The sequence below is a fragment of the Adiantum capillus-veneris genome, chromosome 21 (assembly GCF_014529385.1).
Source record: "Adiantum capillus-veneris isolate H3 chromosome 21, ASM1452938v2, whole genome shotgun sequence".
NCBI classification, from domain to species: Eukaryota; Viridiplantae; Streptophyta; class Polypodiopsida; order Polypodiales; family Pteridaceae; genus Adiantum; species Adiantum capillus-veneris.
The window spans coordinates 140915343-140924976 of NC_140951.1; positions in this window are offsets into that span (position 1 = coordinate 140915343).

The window sequence follows — 9634 nt, forward strand, 5'->3', positions numbered from 1 at the left end:
AGTTTTATCTTGACGCTACACGCGCACCGGTGGTCGGAATCGAGTGCGGAGAAGTGCAGCGTGTTTCCCCCCGATGAGAGCTACGCGCCGATACCTACATTGCGGGTGTACGGTCTGGTTTTGCGAGCTCAACCTACAAGCTTCATCTGGTGATTCGTTGAGCATACGTTATCCGTTTTTGCATTTCAGCATATCCATGCGTTCGCATTGAGTAGAGCTACACATTAGGCACTTTAGTTTTTGAAAACGATGACCTGCAAATTTTGACCAGATATCCTACATGATTTTGCACCAGTTGTTTAGGGTTGGGATTTTGGTTCATGGACCTTAGGGAGAGCGACCTATTGGTGTTAGTAGGGTCTCCTTCAAGTTCTGTGGCGTTTCGAGAACGTTTGATGGGTATTTGGCTCTTGAAAGTGTTGTAGGAAACCTCCTCTTATGCATTCTCCGAAGGTTGTAGCTTAGACATTGGGTAGAGACCTCTATAGAAATTAGTCGAGAGTCGGTCGAGTGTAGATTGACACCCTATGCTTGCTTCCACGAGCCTACGGGTCGAGCTTCGTCTTGAGCTAACAAATCTTGTTAGGTGAGTTCTCACTGTGCTGACATCCGTCGCGGCGTATTCGCCAACAGATTCTATGTCTTGAGGTTTAAGTAAAATCATGCATGTGTATCTCCTATTTTGCCCTACTAAAATTCTCTATGAATGATGAGTCCTTTCTAAGGAAATCGATAGGATACTATCATCCAACTATGCCTCAGCTTCACATACTTTTTTGGAGAGAGAAGTGTACTAGATAGACTTGTACTTTTCCACCATAGTAGTGCACGCCCTTGTTGACATATTCCCCTTTCTAGAAGGCATATGCGAGAGAGAGAGAGAGAGAGAGAGAGAGAGAGAGAGAGTCGATAAGGCCACAAAAATAATAGATAGGCTCCACATGCTTGGAGGGGCACATCATATTATAATTGTGATCAACTTCAACGTCCTGATGTATCGTTCCAAAATTCTAATTGTTTTTGGAAGAAAAATGAATGAGAAATTTCTACTAGGGCAATTGATGCCCACAAAAAAAGGTACAAATCTGGACACTGGCTATTACTTTGGTGGAATATGCTTTGTTTTTTGTTTGCTCAAAAAAAACTTGCTTAATGTTTTGTAAAACTCTTATTGACCTAACCTCAATTGAAAATAAAAAATCATTATAACTATTTTCTGGTAATTTCACTACATTACAAAGTAACGAAGGTCTCACTGCTTGATTGCATAACCAATTTGTGGTGATTGCATGCATAATTCTTCATCAATGTAACTTAGATGCTTGCATGAATTAGCTAATCATATTCAAGAATTTTGTTCGACTAAAATGATGGATTATTCTTGCAAGTAGATATAGGTGATTAATCATATGATTAGTGTATGGGTTATAATGTATGTTTATCATAAGATTATGGCAAGTTTAAGCAAGCATATGTTTTTGGTTTGATGTGTGGAATAACCCTATATGTTTTGGAATGAAAACACTTAATAATTATTTACCCTACTTATACTTTAGCTTACAACTTCTCAAGTTAAGTATCTAGTATTGGGAATGGCACCCAAGAGAAATTGCTATGGTGGATCACACGATCGCAAAGTTGGAACCAGTGATGGTAAACGCAAAGGAAAGGCCCTGATGAATGAGGATGTGCCACTTATCCCACGAAGTGAAATTACTGCTCAAGAATAGGTAGGAAGTTTTTTTTTGTTCCTTGCATCCCGAATAAATAGGAAGGGGAAAACTACCTAAACATTGGGTCATTCCCAATTCAAAATCGCATCAAATGAATTTGCTATAAGTTGTATTAATAGGGAAAGATTGTTTGGAAAGTAGTCTGTTTGCTTATAGGAAAGAAATGTTTGCCTAGTAAAAGAGCTCTAGAATCTTCTTCATTCAAAATTCCTATACTACTAATTTAGTAAAAAATCCCTTTGATATCCAGGGAAGAGAGCTTACTGGAGTGAACGCTAAATTAGTGTATATGGTTGCACACATCTTGCAGGCTGGTGCCTGAAATGCAAGATATTACTTGCAGGTTTGTACCGAGGTTGCAAGTTAGTCACTACGGGTTTGTACCCAAGTTGCATGAAATCTAGTTGTATGGGCATTTGAAGACACCGGGAGCAATAAACTCTCGCCAAGAGGAGTGAACTCTTGGGGTTTGGATATTTTAATGAAGAAGAGTCATTTTTCTTCTAGGAAAGATTGTCTTGGTGTCGTTTTGATAATGGATTGTCTGAACAAACTTGTGATGTAAATCATAAAAATCAACTTTGTGTATGGACAATCATGTTGTAGTAATTAGAAAACAAGCAAAACAAAGTGTCAATGTGGGGGTGGAAAGTGGGGTCTGGCTCAAGTTTCCACTCAAGGATGGATGGTCTCGATTAGTCGCAAAACTCTCCGCTCCTCATTGATAGAAGGCGGGAAACTAGAGACTCATTGTGCCAAGAGTTGAGAAATCCCAATTCTACGTGCCTCTGAAAATTATGGAAAAAAAGGCATTTGGGGTTTCTCTCTTTTGGAAGGTAAGAATTAGGAACGTTAGATTATTGTGTTAGTTCATGCTTTCCTTGTGAGACAGGGCTAGGAACCCTTTTCAATGGCTCGGACTCAAGTGACTTGGTAACGTGATTTTGTCCATTAGAAATCTTGTCTATCTGACTATGCTTTTCTCAATCGATTAGGGACTAGCGACCTGCCAGGTACCCTCCTTTTGCCAAATGGATATTGATAGGGGTGGGAATCTCGCAAGAAGGAAAACCAGTAGCTTATGAATCTCATAAGCTACGTATACATGAGTTAAATTATCCTACACATGGCTTGGAATTATTGGCCATTGTGCATGCTCTTAAAGTATGGTGACATTATCTTCTTAGAAAGAGATTTGAACTACATACCAACCATAAAAGCCTGAAGTGGATCCACACCCAACCTGACCTTAATATGCGGCAACAAAGATGGATGGAGTTGCTATGCAAATATGATTCGGAATCAAATATAAACCTGGAAAGGAAAATCTTGTGGCCAATGCCTTAAGCAGGAAGAGTACTGTAGCGGCAGTCACGACCTCTACTACTTCTTTGATTGACCATATTCAAAACTGTATGCCTCAGGACTCGTGTTAAATAAAAATCTAGAACTTGATGAACTTAAATAATCGCACGGAGAAGCAAGAGAGGAAAATCAAAGGCTCCCCGTTGAAGGCGATCACCTTTACTTCAGCAACCGTCTTTGTATTCCAAATCAACATAGAATCAAACTTCAGATATTACAGGAAGCTCATGACATACCTATAGCAGGAGACTCAGGATACATTAAGACTTACTTTACTTTAAGGAGGAGTTTCTTTTGGCCAAGACTAAAGCATGATGTGTTGAACTATGTTACAAGATGTTTAACATGTCAACATATTAAAGCTGAACGAGCTCGATACCCCAATAAGCTTCAACCTAATGTGATGCACCACAAATGAAATGGAAATTCATGTCCATGGATTTTATTACAAGACTTCCTACATCTCTGGGATATGACTCTATTTTTGTGATCATTGTTATGCTTACAAAAAATGACACGTATATTTCCAGTCAAGACAACTTTTACGGCTAAGGACATACCTCGAGTCTTCATAAAAGGTTTCTTCATGTATCATGGTTTACCTCGGTGGATAATTTCTCATCGTGATGCGAAGTTCACCTCAAATTTTTGGAAAACCTTTTTCTCAGCTACAGAACCCAGTTGGCTTTAGTAGTGCTTATCACCCTCAAATTGATGGGCAAACAAAAAGAACAAATCAAATCATTGAAGACATGTTAAGAGCTTATTGTATGCATGAGCAGAGTAAATGGTCTAGATATTTGTATTTGGTTGAATTTGCGTAAAATTCCTCATTCCAACTCTCAATTGGGATGTCTCCTTTTCAAGCATTGTATGGACAAGAGTGTCTAACTCCACTTGAATGGACAGACCCTCTCTAAGTGTAAGAAGACCAGTGCCAGATATTGTGGACCTTTTGTAATCACAGAGAGGATTAATGATCAAGCTTACAGACTCTTGTTACCACCACACATAAAAGTGCATGATGTTTTTCACGTCAGCTTATTCAAGAAGTATGTACCCGATCCGCAACAAATTCTTGATAATTCTCTATTATCTACCTCTACCGATAGAAATTTTGAAGTATACCCCGAAGTGATACTTCAAACTAGAACTAAAGCCTTTACGTAATCGGACCATTATTGTGAACACCTTGTTAAATGATCAACATATCCTCAAGCAGATGCCACTTGGGAACGTGGTAATGTAATGAGATACAATTATCCAGATTTCATGTCAAGGTGAGGACATCTCAAATTTTTAAGGTGTGGGAGGATGTAAAATCCCCAATATTTGGGTCTCCTTTAGAAATAAGAAAAATAGCTTTCAACATCTATTTTGTCAAATTTTGATTTAAGATGCTTGATTGACAATATTGTAAGGTTCTAAAGTAAAAAGCAAGGCCGTTTCCATGTTCCAGTAGGTCAGACGCACATTTGGTTCAATTTTGGGAAAATTTGCTATGCTTAGCTTTTTCATGCTTTTAGGTGCTTTTTTGCAAAAAGCAAGGTCAGATCCTTAATCTACATGTACCAGGGAAGCTATGATTCAATTTTGTAAAAATTTGCTTTTCGAGTGCTTTTCACGCTATTTTTAGCTTTTCATGATTTTTATAGTGCTTTTTAGTGAAAAGCGAGTCCGCTTTCTTATTCCAGTGGGACAAGGGGAACCCGTGGTTCAATTTTAGAAAATTTTTCTTTTTTCTTTAAGGCTAATTTTTAGCTTTTTGATGTTTTTGAAAAGCAGTGTGCTTTTTAGGATGATCTAAACATAAAAATTTTAATTTAGTCTCCATTGAATTTAAAAATGATCCCCCGGAGGAAAAATGGGACCACACGGGATTTTTACAAGAATTATTTTATAAAAAGCGATATTGTAAACATGTCGGGGCCGTACAGGAAAGTCATAATTATGTCGAGACATCATGTTGCGGCGTAGTCTAGCCAATGTTCCATTAGTTGGCCGGATACTCTTCAATTGATCAATTTTATTGTAAAAATTGAATGGTAAGTGGGAAAGTTGACCACCAAAAGCAAAGGTATATTTTTAGAAAAAAATCCAAATATCATGGAGCTATTCCTAGCTGAGAAGGGGGTGCTAGTAGCTGGCTTGGAGCTCACTCCTGCTTTTTCCATTGCCTATAAAATCACTTGCAAGCCTTAGTTTTTAGTGCCATCTGTTGCGTCTACTACCGCAAGGCTATACGTATCTTTTATATGGAGTGGTGCAAGATCTTCATCACCATCTCCATAAGCTCCTCTCTTGTATACAGGAAGAAGAAGAAGAAGAAGAAGAAGAAGAAAAGAAGAAGAAATATTCTCTCTCTACTTGCTTACTATCTCCTCTCTCGTTTCACTTTGTACGTGCTCTCTGGAAGCTCTTGTGGTGAAAACCTCTATTTAACTCTCATCATCGCTCTCTTGCGGCAAAGAACGAAGCATTTGGACAGCCCCTTATCGTTTCTAAAGCACAGTAAGAACCTCTAAACTCCATAGCCATCATCTCCTCTCTCTCTCTCTCTCTCTCTCTCTCTCTGTGTGTGTGTGTGTGTGTGTGTGTGTGTGTGTGTGTGTGTGTGTGTGTGTGTGTGTGTGTGTGTGTGTGTGTGTGTGTGTGTGTGTGTGTGTGTGTCATTTTTCTGAGTAGTCACCCTCTCGGTGATTGTTATTTTTATGTACGAGTGTATATATGGATTTATCGAGTACATATGAAGTTGCCCCATGATTATTTCATCATGTTTAACACATTGATTTATGCACATGATGCGTTCATGATCTTGTGCATGCATAAAAAACTCTTTTCATTTCACATTGGTGCAACCAAAGTTGGTCCGAGCTGGGAAGTGGTCTATGCCAAGCAAGGGCTGCAGCTAGGTGCAGTGCATAAGGCTAGGGCAAGTATGGGGTCCCTAGGCAGCCAAAGGATGGCGGGAATGTATGTCTTAAGCGATTTTTTAGGCCAAAAGAACTAAAGGATGGTGCATATGGTATAAGAGATCAAGGTGCCAAAAGTGCCAAGTCAGTGCTCTGGAATGTAGTGTTCAAGGTGCTCTAGAAGCCGGTCCAAACGGCTCATCAAACGGAGCCCCGGTGCTCAAGATACTGAAGTTCAAAGTTGGAGGGTTTAGCAGATCCCCAATGGACAGGGCAACTCGGGACAGATGGCCAATGCAAATGTCAGTAAATAGATGTGTAGAGCTCAAATCATGGAGCATGCATGTCTTCTCGGATTGCAAATCGGAGCTTTGAATAGCAAGTTATGGCTATTAGAAGATTTTTCAGGGACCGGGTCTGTGTCCACTTGCCCGCATTGGGGGATTCACCCTTTGACATCTTTTTTGCCTCACCAAGGTTCTCAGTGATAGTGTGCATCATGTGAAGGTAGCATGAATCGACGGTTTTTCCATTGGATGCTCGGTCAGCAAGATACAGCAGGATGAAGTTGGGAGCATTTGGCAGAGATGAGCTTGTAGATGATTTTTGTTGTTTTTGACGGCCCTAGTTTGAACGGCCCCGGTTTGCAACCCCAAGAATCTTAGAACGTGGCCAAGTACTTGTGATTTGAGGACGGTTTGGTAAGGCTTTGGCCGAGCCTTATAGCTTGGGAATCCCACCCCGATCCAGAATGTCGCAGGCAAGGTAAGCAGGGCAAAGAGTTGGGTTGCACAGGGGATTTTGTAATAATAATAAAAAAGTAAAGTATTTTGGGACCTTTTGAAGGCTTGGAGACCATGTTCTATAAAGCTACCACGAGGCCGGCATTAATCTCGTGTGCGGGAAAGGGAGACAGCTTGGCGGGCTATATGAGCCAAGGGCTGCCCTCACTTGGGGTATCGAAGAGAGGAGGGGAGAGCTCCCTACCCGTTGGCTATGGTGAAATTGGTTGAGCTCTATGCATGCGTAGTCGGGTGGTTGTTGGCACTGTTTTGTCCGGTGGAGGCACCCTACACCGGTGGCGCACCCGTGTGCGATAGGTCGACATTGGCGATGTAATTGATGATGTGGCAGGAGCCTAGTGTGGGTCAGCTCACACACCTCCATGGTTTTTTTGAAGGAAAAAAGCAAGGCACCATTAGCAATATCGCTAATGATCATTTGCATAAGTAGGGGGGCAGTCCCACTAGAAAGATAGAGAGAGAGAGAGAGATGGGCAAAAGGGAGGTGAGTCCCATGGTGAAGGAGAGCAGACAGGGTTGGTCCAAGAGGGATAGAGAAAAAGAGTGAGGGAAAGGGAATAAGCCCAAAGGGTGGCCAAAGAAGGCGTGGCAAAGGCCCACTAAAGGAGTAGTCCGTGCAGAAAGCTAGGGGAAGGAAGATCAAGCCAGAGGCGGGTCAAATGCCAAGGGAAACCTCCCATGTAAAATGAAGAAAGAGAGAGAGCCCTAGGAGGCCGCCAGGTGAGCAAGAAATCCGAGGAGGTGGCCGGGCGCCCAATCGAAGGGATCAAAAGGAGAGATCAAAAGGGCAGTGCAAGGCTAGTCTCCCCAAAGGTTAAAAAAATAAAGAAAAGATTAAAAAATAAAAATGCCTAGGGGCAATAGCGGCATTGCTAATGCACCCCCCCCTTAAGTGCAAAGGAAAGGGAAAGAGTGCAGATGAAGCCAGAGGCGGCTACCTCCTCCCAAAATTACCAAATGTGGATGCAAGGTGGACCAATCAGAGCCCAGATGCCCAAATTGAAAGGGGCATCCCTATATAAACCATTTTTGAGCCATTTTTCAGGCTTTTTGTGAGAGTAGCTTCTTGTAAGCGCCTTGAGCCGGTGAGCCTGCAAAGAGCCAAGATAGAGAGTGTGTGTGTTCTTGGGTTGGCTTTTTTGTGCAGAGGTATGTGACTACAAAGCCCCAAATGCATGTTTTCTTGCCTGGCGACCATGTGGGTGTGCCGTTTGATGTAAATGAGTTTTAAAGAGTGTTTGAGTAGTGGTGAAGCCTCCATTGTGTTTCTCTTGCTGTCGGTTCCCCTTCCCCCCTTCTCTTTGTCCTGCTCTCATGTTTCCCCTCGGTGCCGACAGTATGGATATGTGTGCCCCCCTAGATCGACGGTGTTTGGTGTGAGAGAGTGAGTTTGAGTGGCTATGTGAGTGTGTAAGGCTAGAGACAAACCGTGGCAATAAGTGTGCATTGTGTGGTGGATTTTGGAGTGTGTGAGCAGTGCAAATTGAGTAGGCGGTGGTCTGCTAGTGTAAAGTGTGTTTTGAAGGTGTTTTCTGAGAGGATAGGGGTGTTGTGGATACCCTGGGCTATAGAGAGGCCCTTGTGTTTGTGCCAGGCGTGTTCCCCCATTCCCCCTCTCCATCTTCTGGTGCCCCCACGGAGGAGCATGTTGATGCTCTTAGTTGATGTCGAAGCGGTGATTTTGATGATGCCAAAGGTGCGGCCTTTGAAGAGCGGGTGCTGCTAATGATGTCTTGGGCGTGATTTCCCATTTTCACTGGGGTCGAAGATGCAGAAACCTAGCTCCAAGACTATGAATTGTTTGTGTTGGAAAGTGGTTTATCCAGAGAAGACAATGTGGTACAAGTGTTCCCACTCCTGGCTCGTGGTAAAGTGAGGCTATGGTTCGATAGCCTTGGTGAAGAAGACAAGGCAAATTGTGAAGCCCTAGAGGCGGCTTTTTGAAACAGACTTGTAGCGGATGCACAACTGGAAAAAAAGCGGAAGCTGGACAGGTTGAAGCAAAGCTTGGAAGGTGATTTTCAAGCGTTTGAGCGGGAGTTCGAAGCCCATTGGGGGAAATTAATCAAGGTAACTGCTGCAGAAAATGCCAATTTTTAAAAGTTGAGTTAATTCATGGATTTCCTACATGAGGAAGTGTGTGATAAGGTGTAAATAGATGGCCCAGTGTCCTATGAAGAGGCGGTAGCTCTAGCGAGAGGGCGGACCAAAAAGATTTTGAAGAAGCTCAAAGCTAGGCAGTGCTTGCAAGGCGCAATGATGCCAAGGCAATGTTATGCGGTTGGGCCGAGCCGCATGTGGTACAAAGAGAAGTGCATGTGCGAGAAGAACCAAGGGTTATTTGGCTACAAAGAGACAGAGTGGTTCCTATGCCAAGGATGCTGGCTAGAGACATTCGAGTTGTGGAGGAAGTGCAGGTGGTTCCCGAGTGGATAAAGGATGTGCTGCCAAGTTCGATTTGTGGCTGTAGAAGCTCCATTGAAGTGTGGTGAAGACCAAAGAGTGGGGTTTGTAGACAAGGTTGAAGCGGTGAAACTAGAGGAGAATCCTAAACTAGAAACAGAGGGGGAGACTGGGTCGAGGGACAGTAGCTCTATGGATGCAGACATGAGTTGGGAGACCGAGTCATCTCAATCCAGGTATGACGAGTTTGATCTCTTACGTGTGAGTAAAGAAGCAGTAAATGTGTGCGAGGAGCAGCATGAAGTGCAAGCCCAAATGCCTAGTGAAAGCCAGGTGGAGCGGTCTAGGCCTACAAGTGATGATGTGCAGGTAAGGGTGATGTGCAGTGCCATGCTAGTGACCATGTTGATGAAGGTAG